Source organism: Bubalus kerabau, chromosome 3, assembly GCF_029407905.1.
Source record: "Bubalus kerabau isolate K-KA32 ecotype Philippines breed swamp buffalo chromosome 3, PCC_UOA_SB_1v2, whole genome shotgun sequence".
NCBI classification, from domain to species: Eukaryota; Metazoa; Chordata; class Mammalia; order Artiodactyla; family Bovidae; genus Bubalus; species Bubalus kerabau.
Genome location: NC_073626.1, coordinates 16,163,799 through 16,190,525, shown reverse-complemented (window position 1 = coordinate 16,190,525; position 26,727 = coordinate 16,163,799). Strand labels below are relative to the sequence as shown.

The following is a 26,727-nucleotide window of genomic DNA, read 5'->3' as shown; positions in this document are numbered from 1 at the left end:
TCCAAATAAACAGGTTATTAAAAGCAGATCATTGCTACATGATGTCAAGACTTACCGGAGAGCTACAGTAATCAAGACAGTGGGATACCAGTGAAAGAATAGAAAACACATGAATGGAACAAAGAGTCTAGAAATAGACCCACATAAATACCTACAAATACTGGTCTTTGCAAAGGAACAAAAGGGACACAATGCAACAAGGATAGTATTTTCAACAAATGGTGCTGGAACTGGACGTCCACATGGAAAAAAAAAAAAATTAACCCAGACACAGACCTTACACTCATCACAAAAATTAACTCAAAATGGATCATGGAAGACCTAAATGTCAAACACAAAACTATATAACTCACCACAGAAGTTAACCACAGGAGAAAACGTAGATGACCTTGGGTATGAAAAGGACTTTTTAGATATAACACGAAAGGCACAATTCATGAAAGAAAGAATTGATAACCTGCTGCTGCTGCCAAGTCACTTCAGTCATGTCCGACTCTGTGCGACCCCACAGACGGCAGCCCACCAGGCTCCCCGGTCCCTGGGATTCTCCAGGCAAGAACACTGGAGTGGGTTGCCATTTCCTTCTCCAATGCCTGAAAGTGAAAAGTGAAAGTGAAGTCGCTCAGTCGTGTCCGACTCTTCACGACCCCATGGACTGCAGCCCACCAGGCTCCTCTGTCCATGGGATACTCCAGGCAAGAGTACTGGAGTGGGGTGCCAATTGATAAGCTGGATGTCATTAAAGTTAAAACCTCTGTTCTATCGAAGAAAATGTCACAAGCATGAGGACAAGCCACAGACTGGGGGAAAATATTTATCTGATAAAGGTCTAGTATCAAAAATACACACAGACAACACTTAAAACTCAACAGTAAGAAAACAACATGAAGAAAAAACGGGCCAAAGATCTTAAAAGCTATTTCACCAAGGAAGACATGCAGACAAATAAGCACATGAAAAGATACTCATTGTATGTCATCAAGGAAAGGCAATTAAGACAATAAGATATCACTACACATCTATTAAAATGGCCAAAATCCAGAACCCTGACAACACCAAATGTTGGCCAGGATGTCAAACAACAGGAACTCTCATTCATTGCTGATTGGAATGCAGAATAGTAAAGTCGCTTTCAAAGACAGTTTGACAGTTTCTTGCAAAACTAAAGATTTTCTTACCATATGATCTGGCAATCATGATCCTTGGTATTTACCAAAGGAGTTGAATACTTATGTCCACATAAAAGCCTGCACACATATTTATGACAGCTTTATTCATAACTGCCAAAATTTGGAAGCACTCAAGATGTCCTTCATTAGGTGAATGGATAAAGAAGCTATGGTATATTCAGACAATGGACTACTATCCAGTTCTAAGAGGAAATAAGCTGTCAGGCCATGAAAATACATAGAGGAAATTTAAATGTATATTATGAAATGAAAGAAGCCAACTGGAGAAGGCTACCCACTGTGAGATACCAACTCAATCACATCCTGGAAACAGCATTGTTACAGAGACACTAAAAAGATGAGTGGTTGCTGGGAAGGAAAGGAATGAATAGGTGGAAGGCAGATGATTTCAGGGGCAGTGAGAATACTTTGTATACCATAATGATGGATACATATTATTATACATTTGTCCAAAGCAAAGATACAACACCAAGAAGAAACTGTCAACGATGGACTCTGGGCCATTACCACGGGTCAGCACAGGTTTATCAGATGTACTACTCTTCTGGGGAATGCTGATGATGTATGTGAGGGCTGGGGGGAGGTATATGGGAAATCTCTTCATTTTGCTGTGAACCTTAAACTGCTCTAAAACCTGTCTTAAATTTCAAAATCATAAAAATAAAATCTTTTACAAAATCATTAAGCCTGGTGTGCTGCAGTTCATGGACACAACTTAGCGACTGAACAACAGCAAGATGAGCCTAGATCATCCCTGAACTTTCTATGATGACAGAAACCACCTACATATACACTTTTCGGCCTGGTAGTTCCCAGCTACTAAGCACTGAAATGTAGCTATTGTAATGGAGGAACCAAATTTTCAGTTTTATTTCATGTTAATTGATTTTATTTGAAATTTAGAGACCTGCACGTGGACCCTCCCTCATAGCTCAGCTGGTAAAGAATCTGCCTGCAATGCAGGAGACCCCAGTTCGATTCCTGGGTCGGGAAGATCTGCTAGAGAAGGCATAGGCTACCCACTCCAGTATTCTTGGGCTTCCCTTGTGGCTCAGCTGGTAAAGAATTCACTTGCAATGCAGGAGACCTGGGTTCGATCCCTGAGTTGGGAAGATCCCCTGGAAAAGGGAAAGGATACCCACTCCAGTACTCTGGCCTGGAGAATTTCATGGACTATAGTTCATGGGGTCGCAGAGAGTCAGACACAACTGAGCGACTTTCACATCACTTCACTGGATAGTGGCCACCATGCTGGACGGCATGGCTCCAGAAAGCTCAATCAGTAAGAAAAAATTCACTGCTTGAGCCGTGATTCAAAAACCTAGAATACAAGAATAATATTTGCAACTATAATTAGGATTCAATTTTAACACATCAAGGGCTTCCCAAGTAGCTCAGTGGTAAAGAATCCACCTCCTCACCCGCAGGAGATGCAGAGACACAGGTTCAATCTCTGGGTCGGGAAGATCCACTGGAGTAGGAAATGGCAACTTGTTCCAATATTCTTGCCTGCAAAATTCCATGGACAGAGGAGCCTTGCGGGCTACAGTCCAAAGAGTCGGACACAACTGAGCAGCTGAGCACTCACACATTAACAGATCAAACATGGTGGACTCCCAACATCTCAGGCAACTACCTTAGGACCCAAGGTAAAAAGTAGCAGGGAGCATCCATCTTTAAAAAAAAAAAAAAAAAAAGCATATTTTAAAATACTGTGTCATTTGATTTTTAGTGAACCACAGATATTTTTCAGACATTATTAGCATCTGCAGAAAGGCAATGAATTATTATAAAAATGGGAAACAGATTGCCCCATGAGTATTTTAGAAAGGAAAAGTACAACTGAAACAAACACTCATTTCTTTTTATTGGTATCACTTACCCCTAATTTTAAGAATGAGATGACAGAAAAGGCCTTGTCTGGCACTTTACGATTTGCATTATTGTACCTTGACAGACATAACGGTGAGTTGATCTTGTCAGTTATAAACAGTGTTTTCACACTTCCTATAGAAGTGCGCCTTCATTATTATTCAACATTTAATTAAGTCATAACACCGAAAAGATCTGGTAGTGAGTTTCAGCACATACGCTGTACACAGCTAACTACAGAAACAGAGCTGGAACTAGAGACTGTAAGTAATACTTCAGGTAGAATATCTGACGTTGACAGACATGAGCACAGGGCAACCAACTAGGATAGTGGGCAAGCACGCACAGATAATCACGACTGGATGGTTGCTCCAGCACTCTGCGTGCCCACGAGGAAGTCACGTCTCCAACACCTCAGTTTTCTAATCTGAAAAGTGGGGACAGTAATACTGACTTAACATTAAGTCCACCCTGGGTAGAATGCTCTGTGCAGACAGAAGAATTGTGTAAATTTGTTAGTCATACTATAAGATTGTCTGGTCCCATCACTTCATGGGAAACAGATGGGGAAACAGTGGAAACAGTGTCAGACTTTTTTTTTTTGGGCTCCAAAATCACTGCAGATGGTGACTGCAGCCATGAAATTAAAAGACACTTACTCCTCAGAAGGAAAGTTATGACCAACCTAGATAGCATATTCAAAAGCAGAGACATTACTTTGCCAACCAAGGTCCGTCTAGTCAAGGCTACGGTTTTTCCAGTGGTCATGTATGGATGTGAGAGTTGGACTGTGAAGAAGGCTGAGTACCGAAGAATTGATGCTTTTGAACTGTGGTGTTGGAGAAGACTCTTGCCAGTCCCTTGGACTGCAAGGAGATCCAACCAGTCCATTCAAAGGAGCTCAGTCCCGGGTGTTCTTTGGAAAGAATGATGCTAAAGCTGAAACTCCAGTACTTTGGCCACCTCATGCGAAGAGTTGACTCACTGGAAAAGACTCTGATGCTGGGAGGGATTGAGGGCAGGAGGAGAAGGGGACGACAGAGAATGAGATGGCTGGATGGCATCACCGACTCGATGGACGTGAGTTTGAGTGAACTCCGGGAGTTGGTGATGGACAGGGAGGCCTGGCGTGCTGCGATTCATGGGGCCTCAAAGAGTCAGACATGACTGAGCGACTGAACTGAACAGAACATTGTGTTTGGTTATTTCAAGTTACAAAAACTCTGGGACAGTTAGGACCCCAGTGCCAACTCACTCTTTGTCATGTCTGGACAGGTTTTTTAAAAGTCCTGAACAACAGGAATTTAAACTTCTTTATCACAGAGGACTAGTAGTCCCTTTGATATATCCTGTTCATTCCCTGATGTTCAAGGCACTGATGTTCTTAACACAGAGTGAAGGAAATAAGTACTTCATTCCAACAGTCTTTCCAATTCCTAAGAACATGCTACTTCTCTGTCCTCAGACCTTGTCAGACATTAGGTTTCCTTTTGGAGGAGAGATTAATGAGGCAAGAAGTGGAACTAACAGTCATGGATTCTGAAAAATTTTGAGCTCAAGAGACCTTAGAGGCCATCCAGTCTAATCCTGTAATTTTGTTTTTTGGAACTTAAACCCTGGTAGGCTAAATTGTTTGCTCTGATTTTCAAGGAAATTCTATTCCCAGTCTCTTCTACACCACTGCATCAAAAGTTGACATCAACATTTACTCAGAGCTGACTGGTTCTGTGGTCCTGGTGTCCATTTATTGGGGCTTTTCAGGTGATGGCAGCAATAATTATAGCAATGACAATGTGCACATAAAAAATGAATACCAGTAACTGACTGTTAACAAAGTTACATAAGGTTTTTTCTTAGGACAGGACCATTTAAAGGAACACATGGAAGAATACATACCTTCCTAAAAAGCCCCAAAATCTACAAGTATAACCTGCTGGATAGTACAGATAAGTTTAATCCCAACAAATTATTTAGAAATTACACTTAGGCCTCTCTCCTCTTTTATTCAATATAATCTAAAACCACATTGACTTGCTGTAAAACTAATGGTCCTTCCACTAAACAAACTGGCTCCCAAGAGAGCCTAGAAGGGAAAAAAAAAAAGTCGAAAACCAATAGTGCCCTTACTTGTAAATGTCACTACGTAAAAAATGTGTAAAGGAGTCTTGAAACCAATGACTAAAATACATTTCAGATATTATCAATGATATTATCTTATCTATTTGTCAATGCTTCCCATTACCTGATTCAATTGAACTGACTGCCGATTCATCTTCCAATGGGGAGACAATAATTAAAAAACAGTCTCACACAAAGCTCTAAGTGGGAGAGTGTGTGTGTCAGCCTGACCCACACTCTTTTACTGTCTTCACTATTCCTTCTCTTTGGTAGCAGGTTCTAGAGTATTCTGATGCTATTAGAAATCTCACTTTCCTTTCTGGTATCTATCACCAAATTTTCAAATACGGACCACTCTGAACCACCCATCATTGACCAACGGAAAAGAGCACAAGCTTTGAAATCAGACTGACCTTTGAAACTACATTCCCAACTATCAGCCAAATGAATTTCAATTTTCTCTTGTACAATACTATAAATTTTATGTCATAGGGTAATAGGAAAATGAAAGATACTACATGCATAACATCCAGCACAGTATATGAAAACAGTGCCCAGAAAAATGGCATGTACCACTGCCATCTTCAGCAGTGAACAGTTACAGAAGTTACAGCTTTCTTTTTAATGGAAGAAAATCAAATCCCTTCCCTTAAGGAGCTTTCAAGGCAACTCAAGGGCCCAATAACCTCACAGTGACATGAATGGCATTGTAAGCAGCAGAAGCTACCAGCCAAATGAGAGCACAGCAGAAAAGAGAAATTCAAGAGGAGTGAGGGGTGAGTCTTAACTGGAATAATTGGAGTCGCTTCCTGGAATAACCAAGACTTGAACTGTAACCTAAAGTCCAGCTCAAGATGAAAACGCACAAAGGAGGAGATGCAGCTCCTGCAGGCTGAGATGCAACTGTACCAAAGCTAACTGCAGCGGAGATGTACCTCTGTAGGCAAGGATAGAGCAAGACAGAGCATTCACACTTAGATATCAGGAGTGGCAACAAATGGAGTCCAGTTTGGGCGAGCCTGGAACACCTGTCTAAGAAACACAAGTCATCCTGCGATAGGGGAGGAAGCACGGAACTTTCCTCACAGTGGAGTGACATATACCCAGTGTGCATCAGGAAGAGGCAGGGAAGTGTGAAGGTAGGGGGAAGCAGAGTGGCGACGGCGACCTGGGGACCAGAGTTTCTGCCTCCACAGTGGTCTAGGTCAATGTGCTGCTTTCTCCCCTGGCTTACTACACTAGAACTGAAATGGGACAGCCTCACACAGTACACAGAGCACGTGCTTATTTGTCCAGTGAATGGGAACAAAGATGACAGTGAGGGCGCACGTCTTTTTAGGCTGTCACAGACCCAGGAGGAGCAGGCTAGAGTAGGGTATAAACCAGGGGGAGGCCAAGCCTTTTAGCAAGGTTGAGCCTGTGGTCCCTAAAGGAAGCATTAAGTGGTCTGCAGTAGGATTACAAGTAAGGATGAGGTTCCTGGTAACGGACAAGGCAGATGGAGGGCTGGGCAGGGTTGGGGGCAAGGCTGAAAGAGGTCCAATGCCAGGAATGGGAGGGCCATGAGAAACCGACCCAACAAAAAGAAAAACTTAATTTTATGGACTTACTGACGTCTTTATAATTACCACCCCAGGGTGATTCTTCTATGTATAATACATGGAAGCCTTTCAAGGTTGGTGCTCATCCCCTACCTTCATTTCTAGAAGATTCTTCTCCATCCTTTTCCTGCAGCAGCTGCTTTACATCCTGAATGGCTTAGGGCTGCATGTTCTGACTCATAAACCTTAAAAAGATATCTAAGGCTCCCTACTTATTGTAGGCTGTAGCAACAAGGCAGACAGACACAGCTTTTGCTTTTATAGAGTTCACAGCATAGTGAAGAAGTGGGGAAGAAGAACAGAGAGCAAAAACATTCATTAAACAAATAAATGCAAGATAATGTCATTATTAAACAAATACATGATAATATCAAGAGATAAAAGAGATTCTTAAAAATATATCCAGGCAGTGATGTATCAGGGCTGGGTGAGACTGCTCTGGCTTGGAGTCATCATAGGAGAAATCGGAGCTGAGGAAGAAAGGTGCTCTAGGCACAAACATCAACAAGGAGCTTGCTCTATGAATAGGAAAGAAAGAAATCCCTGTTGAAAGAACCTGAGGAGGAGGGTGGTACAAAGTGAGCACCCACTCTATGCCAGGCACTAAATTGGGCACTTGGCATTCGTGATCTCTTTAATCTGCAAAACAATTCAAGCTGCAACCATTCACACTTGGTGGATGAACACATAGGTTCACAGAAGTTAAGTAAGTTGACCAGGAGGATAGATTAAAAAAGGTCACATCTGACGTTCAGGGTCCAGGGACCAAGAGCTTACAAGGTAGTTTGGTTAAAAAGACAGGGAGAGAGGACGGGCCTGCAGGTGTGCGTGCGGAGACCTGCACTCAGGGTTGAGCCTACAGGGTTGGAAAAGAAAGGGCTGCTAACAGTTCAAGAAAGACGACACTCAAGGAGGCCTGGGTTTTAGCCCATGACAGTGAACTTGGTTTTAGATCGATGGCGGCAGGGAGGCAGGGAACAGCCGGGCAAAGAAATTCTGACAGGTGAGTGGAAATACACTGAATTTCTGAAGAAACGCTGGGCCTGACGATGTGGCTCCAGCCATATGGGTTGGAAAACCACATCTCTATGGTTTTCTACGTGGGAAAGTAGTGTCCACATTGGCTGCAAGAGTAGACCAATATCTCACTAACCCTCAGGAAACATGGAGGAATTTTCCCTGTCACCCACCAACAGGATTCACCCCATAAACACACACACATACACACACAGAGAATTTAAGCTAATGGCCCTACTACACAAACTCACAGCAAAATGACTTGTTATATAGATTCAAATGTGCTGAATAAAAATGCTGCAAAATCATTTGGGCTTTGACTTTTTAATGGTATTCAATTGATGTCATTAGAACAGAAGAATTAGACTTGTAATTATTCCCTTGTGGGTTCTGCTGTCTTGGAGAAAAAAAAGGAAGAGCATTCATTTCTGTTCCCAAAGCAACTTATTTGGGGAGAAATTAGATGGGTTAAAGATAGCAAAAATCAAGTTGCCCCATGTACAGGGGGAGAAGAAGTAAATGTGTGTCAACAGTGAATACCGGCCCTCCCCCGAGCAGGGCACCATTTGAAAGGTGCAGCAGTGAGCCGGAGCCCTTCTCCCAGGCTTCAGCGTGCTCACCAAGCTCCGCACTCTAACACTTCATTAACATGCTAATGTGCGCCCATTATTTTGTGCAAGTCCCATCCTCTGCATCTTTTGAAGTCTCTATCAACTGCAGCTGAATGCAAGGGACTTACTGCTGAAAAAGACCCCAAAACTAACTTACACCATTATTAATAAGAAACAATATGCTGTTCAAGAGGTGTTCCCCCCAACTCCCAATTTAAGGCTTTAGCAGGTCAATCATTCTTTCTGTGAACATCAGTGAGAAAAGAAGCTGATTTCTTCTGAAGCATAAGCAAACTAATATTAACTCTACCAGGTAAACACACACACACTAAATGCCAAGGTATTAGAGCTACGTGGTGATTGCAGGCATGGTTTCTTGGAAAAAGTAATGAACTAAGAGAAAATCCGATTTCAATTTGAGGTTCTCTCACAGCCTAACTCTGTAATCTTCAGTGAGTTGTCTGACCTCACTGGGAGCTCATTTTGTTATTTACAGTATGTTGGAGTGTCTGAGATTACCTTTAAGATTTTTTTATTACACAGATAATCCACGATCAAAGGATATTGTTACTTGGACAACTGTTAAACTCTCAATTTCTATATTTCAACTATTTTAGAATCATTTTTATGGATTTATTTTATTTGCCTTTATCTTCTATTGACTCCAACTGCTGAAAAGAATAGCTCTATCTCTATAAAGAACAATTTGAAATGTAAGAAGGTTCGTAATTTGTACTGTAATAAATTTCACACAAGATGATGAAATAGAGAAACTGGAAAGTTGCAAATAGAACTTAGTAAAAAGATGTTACTACTTCTGTTGTATTTTATAAATTCAAATACATTATAGAAATTTCCTGGTGGTCAAATGTTTAGGACTCTGTGTCTCACTGAGGACAGAGGGCCTAGGTTCAATCCCGGGTCAGGGAACTAAGATTCCACAAGCCACGTGGCATAACTCAAAAAAAAAAAAAAAAAATCAAATACATTTCTCATCAAAAATTTAGTTGAATTGTGAGAAATTTAAGATTCAAATGGAAAAATAAAGTTCACAGACATCTAAGTACATTCTGAAGAAAAGCAACAAGGAAGATTTACTCATATATTGAAATATACAACCAAGCTACAGTAACAAAACAGCATGAACTGTGGTTAAAAAACAAACCAGTGGAGCACAAAGGGGTACCAGCTTGCCAAGGAAATGAGAACCATCATATGGAAATATAAAACTGATTTCCCTCCTACCACCCTATACACACAGTGGACTCTTCGGAGGGGTAAAGACCTAAATGTGAAAAAATAAACTATAGGTAGTATAAATTTTATGACGGGGGGAACAGAGAATAACTTATATTATGAAGTCTTCACAGTAAAATCTGGATATACTACATTAAAGATTTAGGGGTTTTTTGTTAACTAAAAACACATCATGAACAACATTAACAGAGAAATAAAAAGCTAGGAGAATACTTGTCAAGTTTAACACCACCTAGAGACTATCTGGAAGACACAAAGAACTTATGCAAATCAACAGGAAAAACACAACTTCCAGTGGATAAATACACACTAAATTTAAAGGGGAAATTTATGGAAGAGAAACATCCAAAAGACAACAAGAATATCTGCTGGTTTATCGGTAAAGAACCTGACTGCTAATGCACGAGACACGGGTTTGATCCCTGGGTAGGGAAGGTCCCCTGAAGAAGGAAATGGCAACCCACTCCAGTATTCTTGCCTGGGAAATCTCATGGACAAAGGAACCTTGCAGGCTACAGTCCATGAGGTTGCAAAAGAGCTGGACAGGACTTATCAACTAAACAGCACATCAAGAGATAGTCAAATTAATGTGTCAGATAAAAGCAACAAAAAGATGTCATTTTACACCCACTATACAGAAACAGGGGAAATGAGAAGACTTACTAACGGTAAGTATTGGAGGGAATACAGGTATATAAGCACTCTTACAGTTGGTGGCAGTGTGGACTAGTGAATCATTTTGGAGGTAATCCCAGAGTACTTTGAGAAATTACACTGTTTCACAGGATCTGAACTGTATACATATGCCCTGTGGCCCAGAGATTGTATCAGTCTAGATCCCAGATAAAGGCCCCTTGGTAGTTTCCAGGAGGGGCTGTGTTTGAGGCTGTTCACAGCAGCTGTTAGTGGTGAGATAAGATGAAGACAGCATAGGTGTATGGATTTCACAGGCAGTCAGCACGCACAGGTTCGATGCCTGGTTAGGGAACTAAGATCCTACATGCTACAAACCAAAAAGTTTTTTAAACTTTGTAATTAAAAAAATTTAAGACAACTGGGTGTTCATTCCTGGTGGAGAATATAAGTCAACTGTGTTCTAGGCACAATGTAACATGATGTGAGATGAAACAGGTTCAGTTCAGTTGCTCAGTCCTGTCCAGCTCTTTGCGACCCCATGGAGTGCAACACACCAGGCTTCCCTATCACCAACTCCTGGAGCTTGCTCAAACTCATGTCCATCGAGTTGGTGATGCCATCTCATCCTCTGTCATCCCCTTCTCCTCCTCCCTTCTATCTTCCCCAGCATCAGGGTCTTTTCCAATGAGTCAGTTCTTTGCATCAGGTGGACAAAGTATTGGAGCTTCAGCTTCAACATCAGTCCTTCCAATGAATATTCAGGACTGATTTCCTTTAAGATGGACTGGTTTGATCTCCTTGCAGTCCAAGGGACTTTCAAGAGTCTTCTCCATTACCACAGCTCAAAAGCATCAATTCTTCAGTACTCAGCTTTCTTTATGGTCCAACTCTCACATCCATACACAGCTTTGACTAGAAGGACGTTTGTCAGCAAAGTAATATCTCTGCTTTGTAATATGCTGTCTAGGTTGGTCATAGCCTTTCTTTCAAGGAGCAAGCATCTTTTAATTTCATGGCTTGCAGTCATCATTGCAGTGATTTTGGAGCCCCCAAAAATAAAGTCTGTCACTGTTTCCATTGTTTCCCCATACATTTGCCATGAGGTAATGGGACCAGATGCCATGATCTTAGTTTTCCAAATGCTGAGTTTTAAGTCAGCTTTTTCACTCACCTCTTTCACTTTCATCAAGAAGCTCTTTAGTTCCTCTTCACTTTCCGCCATAACAGTGATGTCATCTACATATCTAAGGTTATTGATATTTCTCTTGATTCCAGCTTGTGCTTTATCCAGCCCGACATTTCACATAATATATTCATCATATAAGCTAAATAAGCAGGGTGACAATATACAGCCTTGATGTACTCCTTTCCCAATTTGGAACCAGTCTGTTGTTCCATGTCGAGTTCTAACTCTTGCTTTTTGACCTGCATACATATTTCTCAGCAGGCAGGTCAGGTGGTCTGGTATTCCCATCTCTTGAAGAATTTTCCACAGTTTGTTATGATCCACACAGTCAAAGGCTTTGGTGTAGTCAAAAAAGCAAAAGTAGATGTTTTTCTGGAACTCTTAGCTTTTTCAATGATTCAATGGATGTTGGCAATTTGATCTCTGGTTCCTCTGCCTTTTCTAAATCCAGCTTGAACATCTGGAAGTTCTCAGTTCACATACTGTTGAAGCCTGGCTTGGAGGATTTGGAGCATTACTCTGCTAGCGTGTGAGATGAGTGCAACTGTGCAGTAGTGTGAACACTCTTTGGCATTGCCTTTCTTTGGGATTGGAATGAAAACTGGCTTTTTCCAATCCTATGGCTACTGCTGAGTGTTCCAAATTTTCTGGTATATTAAGTCCAGCACTTTAACAGTATCATCTTTTAGGACCTGAAATAGCTCACCTTAAATTCCATCACCTCCACTAGCTTTGTTAATAGTGATGCTTCCTAAGGCCCACTTGACTTCATTGACTCCAGGATGTCTAGCTCTAGGTGAGTGGTCATACCACCATGGTTATCTGGGTCATGAAGATCTTTTTTGTATAGTTCTGTATACTCTCGCCCCCTCTTAATATCTTCTGCTTCTGTTAGGTCCATACCATTTCTGTTCTTTACTGTGCCCATCTATTGTGCCTTGGCATCTCTAATTTCCTTGAAGAGATCTCCAGTCTTTCCCATTCTACTGTTTTCCTCTATTTCTTTCACTGTAATATACCAGTGATAATATCATTGTAACATTCCATGATGTTAGATGCAACAGGTTAGGTATACATATAGCAGTATTTATGGCCCTGAAAACACTGAGTGGAGAAAATATTATAGGATATATAACATATTTACATAAATTAAAATGCAGGTACAATAAATTCAAAATATGAAACTATGAACATTTTAAAAGAACATGTTCATTGACAAGTACATACACTTTGAAAACTGGGCTTTTTAAATGAACAGAATTGGAGTTACAGGATGATGTCCAAAAGTCCTACAGACGTGCAGGACCCTATGGAAATGTTTGTTCATACGTGTGTGTGTGTGCGTGTATATGTATTAAACAAAAGTTTCACAAAAATAACATTCTTATTATATTTAATGTGCTCTGTTTATATTTTGTTTATTATTTATAATGCTGATCTCTACGAAATCGATTGCATAACTACATGGTTAAAACTTAATTTTAAAGCACAGATCTAGATAATAATAAGGGCATTATAGTGAGTTCCTGGAATAATAACAGTGCCATGCATTCATTTTCAATTTAAGTACAGAAAGCAGAACTGAGAAGAAGCCTCTCTTCTGCAGCCTTGTCTCAGAAACTCACATCCACAGGGAATGGCTGACAGCCTGGGCTGCTCCTTGTCATGTGATTCAGACCTAAACAGCACTTCCGGAGAGTGAACTTTTCACCCCTCCTTCAGCCCTGGCTTGTCTGCCTAAGAAAAAACTAAAGCAGGAAATGATATGCCACTTGCTAAAGCATCAAGGGATTATTTTAAAACATAAAGGAACACTTTCAAACATTCCTTAGATGCATTTCTATGTCTATATACTTACAAACAATAGTATGCAGACATAAGAAAATACAGTTGCTGTCCTGGGAATGGAAAGTTGGAAGATATGAAAAGGGCAGACGTGCTCAGGAGCAAAACAATAAAACAAAAACCTTGGAAACAGGAGTAGGGTTGCACAGACTTCAAGAGAGCAGGAAGCTAAGTCAGAGTAGGAGGGGAAGGCTGCAGGAGACCTGGAATGTCCATCTGCTCTTCCCAGTGTGCGGCTCAATAAAAATTAAAAGTAAACAAAAATTTCCACTCCAAATCAACAGAAAACTGCCTTTTGAGGGCAACTTTAAGTCGTTCTTCTATCGAAAGGTCTTATCAGAAAACATATTTATTGGGTCGGTACTGAAAATAGTCATGTTAAAGAATTTTAACAGGGTCAGATATATCTGGGCTAAATGAGTTTTTTTAAAGAGAAAGTACAATACAGAGCAGGGCACAGAACCTTGTTTCTACCTTTGCAGCTGCACCCAAGCTCAGAGATAAGAACATGTGGACAGGTTCAGAAACTGAACACCAGCATCCTCTCCCCACACACAGAGCCAACAGCACTCTAACCCCCTTCTCCTCCCTCCATCACACAATGTTCCCTGTGGAGCGAGACCCAGGAGCTGGCTGTATGAACTTGGGTTTGAAGCTGGCATCTACCTAGGGCTACCATCAACTCTCAGAAAACAGAACTAAGTGAGAAGAGACATTAGGAAAACAAAACAAAAATCTGAAGATAACTAGGTTCATCTAACTGAAAGCACCCGCAGAAGAAACAGAATTTGCACAAAGGAGAGGTATGACTTCTGGACTATCAGGTAGAAAAAGGTAAATAGGCAGCTATGCAGATAAGACAGGAAGAAAGCTAACAGACTGCAGCAGGTACATTTAAGAGAGATGGACACAGAGGAGCCAGGAAGCAGTTCTGGTGTATTTACCAAATACTGGGCCTTCACTCACAGGTATTCACAAAGTGCAAAAGTACACATACGATGTTAAATATAATGACCAGCTACTTTCAGTTTTGATGAAAATATAGCAAGAGAACAGCAATACTGAAAGCTACCATTTACTGAAAAGGCTCTTTACAATATATAATTGCTAGTGTTTCCAACAATTCTGCAAGGTAAATAATATCCCCTTTCACAGATGAAGAGATATATCATCACAGATGATAAGCAAAGTCCTTTAACATAGATGTTAAAGGTTACACAGGAAGAACTAAGTTGCAGAACCAATTTAACCCAAAGCATTCTTATTTCAAAATGTTTTTACCATTGTAAACTGAGTCTAAAAACTAAACCCAAATGAAAATTAAGTCTTATTGGAAAAAGACTTTCCTCCACTCAAAAAGACTAACATGGGTTAAGCTCTGAAACTGTAAATTACCAATGACAATTTCCTGGTTTTGATTACTTTACTATGCTTATTGAAGATACCATATCATTTGGGGAACCTGGGAAAAGGGTACATGGACATTCTGTTATTTTTCTACCTTCTTGTGACCTAAAATTATTTTTAGAACTAACAGGAATGATTTTTTTTTAAGATCAGTTAACTTTTCCCCTTTAGATATACAGATGGTCCCTTATATCCACTGGTCCAAATATGTGGATTCAAACAACTACGTACCAAAAACATGCAGAAAAAATTCCAGTAAGTTCCAAAAGGCAAAACTTGAGTTTGCTTTGAGACTATTCATGTAAGATGTACACTGTGTCTACAACTATGACATTTACTGTTAAGTAATCTGGAGATGACTTTGTTACAGGGAAGGATGCTATTTGCAAATACAACACCATTTTATATAAGGGAGTTGAGCATCCCCATATTTTGCTATCTGTAGGAGTCTTGGAACTAATCTCCTATGGATACCAAGGGAATGAGAAACAACTTTGTATATCATCAATACAGCTTTACTTATCTGAGATATATTTCATATATAAATATATATTTGAGATATATATATATTGGAGATAAGCATTTCTTTTGAAGATTTTTTTCCAAAGCTAATTCTCAGTTGTCTGCAGTGACCATAAGGAATAAAATACTGGATCCCTTCTTCTCCCATTCAGTAGTAACAAAATTTCATTAAACACTCATGATCACATGGCCCTGGACTACTTCATCTATACAAATGTAGGTGCTCCCACAGAACGCCCAGATTCCTCACGCTTGTTTAACATGTTTACATACAGAACTCAGGGAAAGGGCTACCATTCATAACTAAATTGAACATCATCAGAATAAAATGCCTAGCTGACATTAAAAAGAGTATGGAACAAGAAATTTACTTTTTGTCCCTAAGAATTACTGAGCCCCCTTTTTCCAGGAAATGGGACAATTTTCAAACAGCTCCCTTTTATTGAGCACCATCTATGTCATTAAATGTATCCACTATCATGACAAAGCTCTAAAGCAGAAATTAACATGCCCACGTTACATATGTGGACAGCGTGCCAGATTAACATGAAGTTGTGCATCTATTCAGTAATAAAGGGAGGATTCAAACTCAGGTCTATATGACTCTGAAGACGATATATCTTCCTTAACTCTGCCCTCCACACTTTCAAGGCTATGCTTTAAAAAAAACATCCATTCTATTACTCATTAACCAAACCTCAATGGCAAAATATCCATTCTGAGCACATTCACACGTTTTAAAAAAAAAAAAAAAACTCAATATTCATGCCTGGCTTCTATTTGAAGCTAAAGTTTGTTACTAAAGCTGAAGGAAATCTTAGAAGTATGAAAGAAATGCAAGCGGTATTCCAAGTAACAATATGTGTGTGCTCAAGTGGGAAACATGAGAAGAGGATCTGCCAGATTCGTTTTGGCCTCATCTGATACTATCTCACTGATCTGGGTCCAACTTAGATTTGTTTCTCTCTGCTTTTCCCTCCCCCACTTCCTCTTCGTTCCAGAAGCATAGGAAAACCATAGCAAAGAAGCTGGCTAGAATTTCCAAGAACACACTGAAAGTGCTATCATAGAAAGAAATGGCCATCCAGTCCAAGCATAACCTTATTTCAATGAAGAAAAATCGAAAAACAGGACAGCAGATCTTTATGGGATGAAAAATAATACCTGGAAACAAAATTATCTAAACACTGATTATGAAGACAAATAGATTTGGGGAGAGGAAAGCTCCAAAGAACTAATTAAATATGCTTTTTCCTCTGTGTTTATGCACAGGACATTGTAATTTACTCTGAGTCAACCTCAAGTTGCATGTACTTTTTAATTCAATTTTTTAAGTCTTTAATTATGTTTAATTCCACTTGCAGCTTTTGTTCCCCAGCACTGATCCCCATCTGTAATGAATCTCAGATTTCTGATATTTGTAACTGAACTCATGAGAATTCAGCATTAGTTCTGATGGTCTAGAAATTTCATGGCACTGCCCTTGATGTCTATCTACATTGTGAAACTGGTAGTATTTTTTTTTTAAAAGAAGCAATCAGTTCTCGATTGGTTATGCTCTTTAAAAGGATCAGGATAAAAATGGCTAGTTGATTTATATTTTTAAAGTCATCTCAGTGTTTTCTCCCTATGGTGATACTTTATGGTGTCTCTAATTCTTTCCCTCCTACTTCTTGATTAATTTAGGTACTGTACTATATTAGTACAACAGTAAAAAATAAATAACTTTTTAGTAAACCAAACATACAGGCTTAAGACTCCTGTCTTAGTTCCCAGACAACTAAGTACTATCTAACAATTAAAAGCAATGAAGATTTCCATTCTTATACTCAGATGCCCAGGTAACAATGCTATGAAGTCTAATCTGCAAGTTCCCTAACCATCCCCTCCAAAAATAAGGTAAGACTACATAACTGAGTCAGACACTGTGCTAATCTTGGGAGGTACCACAGGAAATTATATTTTAGTAACTTCCCTAACACGTTAACAGTCAAAAGGAGGAGATACAGTTAACAGACAATTAGAATTCAGTGTGATGAGGGATGTTACAAGGAGAAACACAGGGTGCTACACAAACATATAAGAAGGAATTTTAACACAATCTAAAGAGGAGATGGGTTACGGGTGTTCAAGAGAGTCCCAGAGAAAATGATGTCCACAAAGACTAGGAGATAAGGATCTATGTATGCTACGTCCCCTATACGGCTGTAACAGGCTATAAACTGGCAGTAACAGGTGTGGGGGGAGATGTAGAAAAACTGGAACCCTCATGCATTATACATCACTGGTAGGAACATAGAATTGTATAGCCGCTTTGAGAAACAGTTGACAATTTCTCAAAATGTTAAAGAATTACCCTACGACCCAGTAATTTTCACTCCTAGATATATACCCAAGAGAATAGAAAACATATGTCCACAGGAAAACTCGTATATGAATGTTCACAGCAATATTATTCAAAATAGCTCCAAAGTGAATACAACCCAAATGTCCATCAACTGATGAATGGATCAATAAAATGTGGTACAGTCCAAGATGAACTATTATCCAGTCAAAAAGAGAATAAAGTATTGATAAATGCTGGAAAATGCATGAATGTAGATGAACCTTCAAAATATGAAGTGAAAGAAGCCAGACATAAAAGGTCACAAATTGTATGATTCCATTTATATGAACTGTCCAGAATAAGGAGATTCCTAGAGACAAAGCAGATTAGTGGTTTCCAGGGGGCACAGGGAATGGAGCGACTACTAAGGAGTATGAAGTTCCTTTCAATGGTGATAAGAATATTCTGGAATTAGATCATGATCACAATCTTAGAACTTGGTGACTATACTAAAAACTGCTGAATTGACTGAACTGTACACTTCGAAGTGGAAAACACTAAGGAAACTATGAGGGCTTCCCGGGTGGCTCAGACAGTAAAGAATCTGCCTGCAGTGCAGCAGACCCAGGTTCAATCCCTGGGTCGGGAGGATCCCCTGGAGGAGAGCATGGCAATCCACTCCAGTATTCTTGCCTGGAGAATTCCATGGACAGAGGAGCCTGGTAGGCTATTATCCATGACGCTGCAAAGAGTCAGACATGACTGAGTATGACTAACACTCACTTTTTTCATATAAATGAATCTCAATATGCTGGATGAAGCACAAGCTGGAATCAAGACTGCTGGGAAAAATCAATCACCTCAGATATGCAGATGACACCACCCTTATGGCAGAAAGTGAAGAGGAACTAAAAAGCCTCTTGAAGAAAGTGAAAGAGGAGAGTGAAAAAACTGGCTTAAAGCTCAACATTCAGAAAACTAAGATCAGGGCATCCAGTCCCATCACTTCATGGCAAACAGATGGGGAAACAATGGCTGACTTCTGTGTCTTGGGGCTCCAAAATCACTGCAAATGGTGACTGAAGCCATTAAAAGAAAAAATTTTAAAGATGTTTGATACTTAGAAGGAAAGTTATGACCAATCTAGATAGCATATTAAAAAGCAGAGACATTACTTTGCCAACAAAGGTCTGTCTAGTCAAAGCTATGGTTTTTCCAGTAGTCATATATGGATGTGTGAGTTGGACTGTGAAGAAAGCTGAGTGCCAAAGAATTGATGCTTTTAAACTGTGGTGTTGGAGAACACTCTTGAGAGTCCCTTGGACTGCAAGGAGATCCAACCAGTCCATCCTAAAGGAGATCAGTCCTGGGTGTTCACTGGAAGGACTGATGTTGAAGCTGAAACTCCAATACTCTGGCCACCTGGTAGGCTACAATCCAAGGGGTCACAAAGAGTTGGACACGACTGAGCAACTTCACTTTCAGCAAGTTGGTAAGGTAGGAAGTTTGAAGTGAATGGAGTAAGATATGAACAACCTCTATCCAAAAAAAAAAAAAAAGGAAAGAGTGGTGACCAGAAAACAAGCCAGTTATTACGTTTCCCACACTTGCTTTACAAAAAAATAAAATCAGCTTCCATCATAAAGCAAACTACTTAAGACACAAAATGTTTCCAATTTCTACGCACTAAACAAATATATACTAGTGAAATATTTTTTGAACGCTTCCTCTATTGCAGGTTCTTTTCACATAAGACTTCATTTGTTTCTTATCCCAACACTGTTTACAGATTGTGAAGATGAGCAGCTAGTAAAAAGCAGAGCCGAGACTGGAAGGCATGGATTCCAGCTCTAGGCTCTACGTCTGTCATCACCACCTAGACTGCCTGGACATCCATTCCCTCTACTCCATGGAAGACTTCTAAAGCCTAGGTATTATGAGGAATTCCAGGTAGTTCATTCCCATTCAGTTGCTAGTATTTCTCAAAAGAGACAAATGGGACCCAACATTCAAATACTATAGCCAGAAAGATAGAGGAGAGAGACCAAACCAAAGGGAGGGGACCTGCTTGCAAAACCATGTGCACCATGTGTTGAGATGTTTCTCAGGCTCTCCTATGCCTGAGTTCACTCTACCAGTTGCCCCCAAATGTGCTTATAGAGTCCTAGCTACATTCATTGTCACTGTATTTCCTTCTTCTGAGTAGTCATTCATTACCCATCCCTCCAGGCACTGGTGAAAATCTCTCTCCTCTCAGTCAGTCGGTCTCTTCTTTCATTTTACAGTTTGTTAATGCTGGTCTATCCACGATCATTTAGCGCTTATTCAGGTAACAGGCAGTTCGATTTCTTCCTTCAAACCCTTTTAGGAAAGGAGCAGACTATAAATAAATAAAAGCATGTAAGGCTTAATGCTCTGTAAGAACCGTGCGGGCTGCGTCGTGAGCTTGACCAGCAGGACTTCGGGGAAAGCAAGTCCTCGAGAGTCAGGTGTAGGTGACAGGCTACCCAGGCCCCCGAGGCCCTCAAAAGGACCCTCCTTCCAGGAAGATTCCAAGTTTCCTAGCTTCTCTGGTGCACAAATTCATTTGCATTTGCAAATATGCAAACTTGCTGAACTTCAATATGTGAACTTGAAATAAGACCCGCAGTCACAATGTTTTTGCCAAAGTCAACATTTTTCTTTGCATCTTGATTCTCTGATCTTCCGTCTGGCTTTCTTTATGTTTGGTTTTGATCCTGTCTTCATTTCCACTGTCCTTCCTGAACACTTTAAAATGTGTGCCTTCCCTCTTATAAAACAGTAAAGAAAGTTTAAGGGGTGGCTTTGGGGATAAGAGAAGCATCGCTTAAAAAAAAAAAAAAATCAGTGCACAGTGTTAAGCATGCAAAAACCAATGGCATTTGTTCTTCTTTCATCAGTGTAGGAGAAGGGATTAAATGTCCAACTGCCAAATGGAAATTCTTTTAACCAGTCTCTCTAGTCTCTACATAAATTATAGACATTGATAGTTGCAATGGTGGCAATAGTAATAATAAAACACATAGCATTTATCCTGCACCAAATATCCTTCTAACCATCTGACTGGTATTAGTCACGTGGTTCTCACAATAACTCCGTTACATAGGAACTATCATTACCTACTTGACTGCTGAGATGGAACACAGACAGGTTAGGTCTCCCGCTTAATGTCACACATCTGGTCGGTGGTGAAGGCACTCTGACTCCAGAACACCTACTCACAACCCCATTAACGTGAAATGTCTCCCCACCATTACGAAAGTCACAGTTTTGAGCCTGGGACCCTCTACAGTTCTCGTTTTGTCCTCAGTCAAGCCATACCATTCGGCGCACAGACCACATCATGGGCCCAGAATCTCCTGAGTTTGTGAAACTATATATATAGTTTATATATATACTATATATATATATGTATATAGCATATATTCTATATGCTATACAACATTCATAAAAATACAGAAATGAAAGTCTGATTTAATTACACCCTGCAAGATTTGTATACAAGTAAAATAAAAGAAGAACAGAATTCAGAAATTATTTTGTAAACATCATACAATAAAGTAAAAACTAAGAACTAAGCATTCATGTACTAGTAATTTCCATCTCCAAAACAACATGAACCTGCAGACAAGTGGTGCAAATGGTTCAAGAAGTCCCAATACACCCTTCACTCGTAAAAGTTTCTTCATACAAGTGAGCCCAACTGCCCCAATAATGTTCTTCCTAGACACCGAATCCACCCCAGGATCTCACTGTGTTCTCTCCAATCTTTAATTTGGAGCGGTATCCAGCTCTTCGTTAAAGTTCATTTCCCTTACATCGAAGATTGCCGGCTAATTATTTTTGTACAATGCCCCCTCAAATGAGATTAGTAAGGTTCTCTCATGAGAAGATTCAAAGGTTACATTTTTGGGGAAAGATGCTGTGTTCTCACCGCATCTCATCAAGTGACACATAATCTCAGTTGGTCCCATCAGTGGTGACGGCAACTTTGATCACATGATTCAGATCAAACCTTCCAAGTTTCTCTAGCGGAATTACCGGGTTGCCCGTCACAGTGAATAAGGATTTGTGGACAGTTTGAGGTAATACAACTATCTTGATCCTCATTCAACTTCACTCACTGGTTTTAGCGTTCATTGATGTTTCTTAGCTATATCCTTATTAGAAAGATGCCAAATCACCATGTTTCATTCAACTTTTTATTCAACAGATAACATTCTATTTTTAAGGAGAACTCTCTCTTCTCACTTATTCATGCATTTACTGACTGATGGGGGCATCAACATGGCCCCACACATTCTTGGTTTGTTTAGTCAGATATAATCTGTAATACTATTTTCATGCCCAAATTGTCTCAGGTTTGATTAGTGGGAATGCCTTCAAGCAGGCTCCTGTGTTCTTCTGTCACCTTTCCAATATTCTCTGAGAACATCTGTCTTTCCTGGCACAAGAAGACATTCAAAACTCATTTTGGGTCTTCCCTGTCCTAGCCCTAGAACAAGATTTTTTTTTTTCCCCAAAGTCCTGTGGTTTCTTTGAGCAAAGACTGATATTTAGAAACTAGGATCTGAACAATAAATGTGTTCATATTCACAGGGCTATCACTGCATCCTGGCCCTCTTAGTGAGCTGAGTTAGGAAAATGGGTATGTTGCATACTTATGTACATATTCATATATGTACACATACTTTAATATTAATTTTTTTCTATATTTAAAATTAAATGTCATACACATAACACTTCTACATATTGAAATTCATGACTTCACTCATACTCTAATCCATAGCACAGAGCTCCTTGTAGCTTTTCCCTTTTTTCAATTTGTAGCTTCCTTCTCTGACAGTAAGAAGTCTGGTTCCCATTACCTTCAATATATTTGCTTATTGGCCTTGCTGGGCCTCCTTGCTCAGGCCTGCCTAATGGCTTTTTAACTAAGTTAAATGAGGAAGGAAGGAAGGAGGCCTGCAAGCAAGCAAGGCTGGCAATACCAAGTTTTTGAGATTTGGTCCTCTCCTTATAATAAAAACACAACCTAGGCCCTAAAATGAAATATCTCAACCCTGTACCTCATTCCCTAGTGACAAGGGATAACAAAGTTTAAAGCTGTTTTCCAATGGCCTGTCATCTGTCTTTCAATGCGCATAAGACACATAATTGTTCATACACTTACAATAAAAATAATTAGCTATTGAGTAGTGAAGGTTTTAAGAATCTGCTGTCAACTTTTTCCAAAGAGATCAAAGAAATTCTAGTAAATCCTCAGTGAACAGCCAACCCACTTGTAATGAAATGGGGAAAGTGGGACCCAGAAAGGTCACAGGCCTGGCCTGGAGTCACAAAGCTAATTAATAGCAAAGTACCATCCAACCCTTAGGTCCCCGACTGTCCCAATCTGTGTGCAGTGCTACCTTTGAAAATGTTCTCATACAATTTTAAAACATATCCACTGAGAAACACACAGTGCTGCAAGCCCTCGTGAGCAAAATTTATACCCATGAATGCAGCAGGCCTCCTTTAAATAACTAGAAGAGAACAGTCTCTTCCATGGGAACATTAATAAAACAGTTACTCAAATGCTGAACTATAAATGTAGCTCACATAACCAACAAGCGTCCTTTAACTTTAGCAGTCTGCAATTCCTCCAAGACGTCAAAATTAGTATCAGCCAGCAAAGAACAACAAAGAAGAAACACACAATGGAGATGGTAAGACCACCTCTCTCCTAAGTGCGCTGGAAGGATTAAGATAATGCTCAGGAAAGTATTATGTAAATTGAGCTGTGCCCTACAGTTCTAAATGGCTCTTTTTCCCTTGATGTAAATAAGGAGTTTCTGTGCAAAAGGCTGATTAAACCAACTTTGTGCCATGTGGTATCAGCTCTGGCACCAAGCTCACACCAAGGACTGCACCAAGCAGGTCATCCCAACTTGTGCCAGCCTAGTCTCCCTGTTCCCCAATGGTAAAACGGAAGTGACAACATCCAGTGCCTGGAGCTGGTATGCAAATTAAATAGAAAAAAAATCAAGGAAAGCGAACACGAAGCCTGGTGCCCAGTTAATAAATGACAGTCACCACCCTCGTCAAAGCACCACCACCACCATCTCTGTGATCAGAGTTATCCTTATTACGTGCACATCCTTATGCGCACAACGCACACCACCGGCCAGGAACAAAAGCTAGCTGAAATTTGCTACGGTCGTGTAAAAAAAAAAAAAAGGGGGGGGGGGCTCAATTTGCGTTTGCAAGAGAATGTGTAGGCAACTCCTAAATCGTTTTCATTTATTCTGGATCTGGCCTCATACAATCCTGAAGGAAGATCCCAGTTTCTAGCTCCACCCCCACCCAAGACATTAAACATGATCAGTGAACCCAGATATCTTGGGTCCAAAGATGTCATTTATCTTACATGACGTGATACTTTGAAACTCAGCCACGCAGGGGGCTCATGAAGGATGAAATTTCAGACTAGGATTAAAAAAATATATATTGAGTTAATTTTATGGAAAGGCGGAAAAAACGATAAAACCCTCAGAAGATTTAAAACAGATTAGGGACAAAAACAGTCTTCAGGCAGGCCAAAAATGGTGGCTCTCTTAATACAGGACTCCTGGCAAACTGAGCTGTATTTTATTACTTAAAGTTTAGCTATTTTTAACTGTTTTTTTTTCCTTTTCTGAGAAAAAAATAATATGTCTGTCTGATGTTCAATGAAATACCAGGTGCGCCATGGTTTTCAGTCTTGCTTAAAAAAAAAAACCACCATCTATTGTCGCTCATGGGCTTCAGCCTAGCCTGTCAAGCAGGAATTAAAATCTCTTTAGAAAGCAGCTTTGCATGGTTCATGTGTCAGGCCGACATGAGCTGGATCAGCTTACAGAAGGGGCCAGAGATAAGGCACCCAGAGAAGGTTAGAAGGAAAGAGCCCCCAGAAAAGGAGTCTATGATTTCTTTACTCATCTACCCCACTCTCATTCCCTCTCCTTTGTAAGAACTGGAGCAAAGGGCAGATGAAAGAGCGATTTCTTTCCCTTGATTAATGACAGCACGAGATTCTGAAATTAACCCATCAGGAACAGGTCTGTCTCCTACTTTGAAAGATCTATTTTTCTGTAAAAATCACAGAAGAGAAACCACATCAGTTTAAAAGCCCACTATCAACCCTCTGATTTTATTAGGTCCAAAAGCACCAAGCCTGCAGAGGAGGACAGTTTGGTTTATTTGAAAAGAATGCATCAAATATTAGCTGAAAATTGGTTGTAAATGGGGCCACTTAAACCTCCAAGGCAAGGAATTGCAGGGGCTTGGGATTAAAATTGCAGGAAGCCAGGAAGAAAATTGAGGACAAGGAAATGATGACTGAAGGGCTTAGGGCTATTATCTCCGAGAAGACGAAGAACACTGAGGCTTCAGGGGGAAAAAAAAAATTACATAGGTGACCTTGAGAACAAGTCTGGACTGAGAAGTCAGCTGGGTGTGGCTTCCTGTGGGGATGGAAGCACAGCAGGCGGAATTCTTCATTTCCAAATGGATGATGAAGACGTTTCAGATAAGCAGCTGTGATTCCCTTTTACGCATGCGGAGTTGCAAGCTGTATCTCCAAGAATACATGTCATGCAGCCCTTGTACAACGCTTCGTCTTCCGCAGCAATAGTTTGAAACTCTTACATGGCCCTGGAGGATTTCATGACTTGGGACGGAGGAGACTGGAGATTAAAAATGGACTCTATTGACTAACTTACCATACAGGCTGTTTATCTTCATCCTTTGTCACTCCACCCAGAATGGGGGGCCCCTAACTGTGAAGGAGACTATCTAAACTTCCTGAAACCACTTCAAACTGAGAAGTAGGAACAGATCTTGGATCTCAAGGAATGTAACCCCACACTTGAACTTCCTGGAGGTGAATTTACTTATACATTCCTTTAGACCAGTTCTTAAGTCAGTTAATATCCAGACTCTTTTATTAAAAATTACAGAGAAAAACACTTACCATGTTGCAAATTAAAACAAGTCTTTAATATTTATTAATTCATTAAAAATAACCTAAAAACATATTTACATACGTGAGAGACTTTTAAAAGCAATAATTAGATTTTCCCTTCAAAATATAGTGCCATTGTTTTACAGTGTTGTGAAATTTTTCATCCCTGCATTAACAGAAGAGAGCTGAAGTCTCCTATGTGCTGCATTCAATCTGTTGTGACCTTCTGGTTAGAATATGTAAATATAGCAGGAATGTGGAGAAATAACAATAGCCTTTTCTAATAATCTTGGATTATTCTTTCCCTTATACTACACCAAAACTCAACAATTGATACTTCCCATAGGAATCTGAACCCTTATCAGTGAACTTTTAATACTTTCGATGTTAAGATCCTTTGATGGAATTACCACTTGATCTTTAACCTATGCCCAATTTTGAGACACCAATCACAGATTATTTAAAAAATACTGATTCACTGTGTTATAGAGAGGCTCCAAATGTACAGTGGAAAACTTCATGATAAATGTGAGAAAGAAGATGAAAAGGGGATATAACATCCTAGTCTTAATACGAAAATAGATTTGACCTTGTAGATCCACTGAAAAGATCTAAAGGACCTTGTGCTAAGTCACTTCAGTCGCATCTGACTCTTTGTGATCCCATGGACTGCAGTCCGCCAGGCTCCTCTGTCCATGGGATCCTCCAGGCAACAATACTGGAGTGGTGTGCCATGCCCTCCTCCGGGGCTTTTCCTGACCCAACGACTGAACCCTTGTCTCCTGCAATGCAGGCAGATTCTTTACCTCTGAGCCACCAGGAAGCCTCCCAAGGACCTCAGGGGTCTGTGGGCCACACTTTGAGCTGCTGCTTTAAGCCATCATGGCGCCTAAAATGACCTGAGGCCAGAATTCGACAGTAGTCGGCAAGGTCCTTGAGGGATCCCTTCAGGGGCCACTTAACATTTTTAGAAAGTGTCCCAGTTGACTTTCTACCTGGAATTGGTCAGAAAAAATCTAAATTTAAGAGTTCTAAATGGTGTCTAAGCTGTATGCTAGAAACTGGAAAGGATACAGCCCAGTGAATTTGGCTTGTTCACTACTACAAAGCTATCCAAGTTTAAGTACTAACAAC

General features: G+C 40.2%; 1 protein-coding gene across 4 annotated transcripts in view; it reads right to left on the bottom strand.

Annotated features, from left to right (window-relative positions):
* Nucleotides 1-23,931: 23,931 nt before the first annotated feature.
* The window catches only part of LOC129645509 (uncharacterized), a 138,774-nt gene continuing 135,978 nt past the window's right edge, over nucleotides 23,932-26,727 (bottom strand). For all 4 annotated transcript variants that reach the window (XR_008711395.1, XR_008711399.1, XR_008711408.1 and 1 more), the window contains one exon: nucleotides 23,932-25,315. The gene's annotated coding sequence lies outside the window, so the exon portion shown is untranslated. The remainder of the gene's footprint in view (nucleotides 25,316-26,727) is intronic.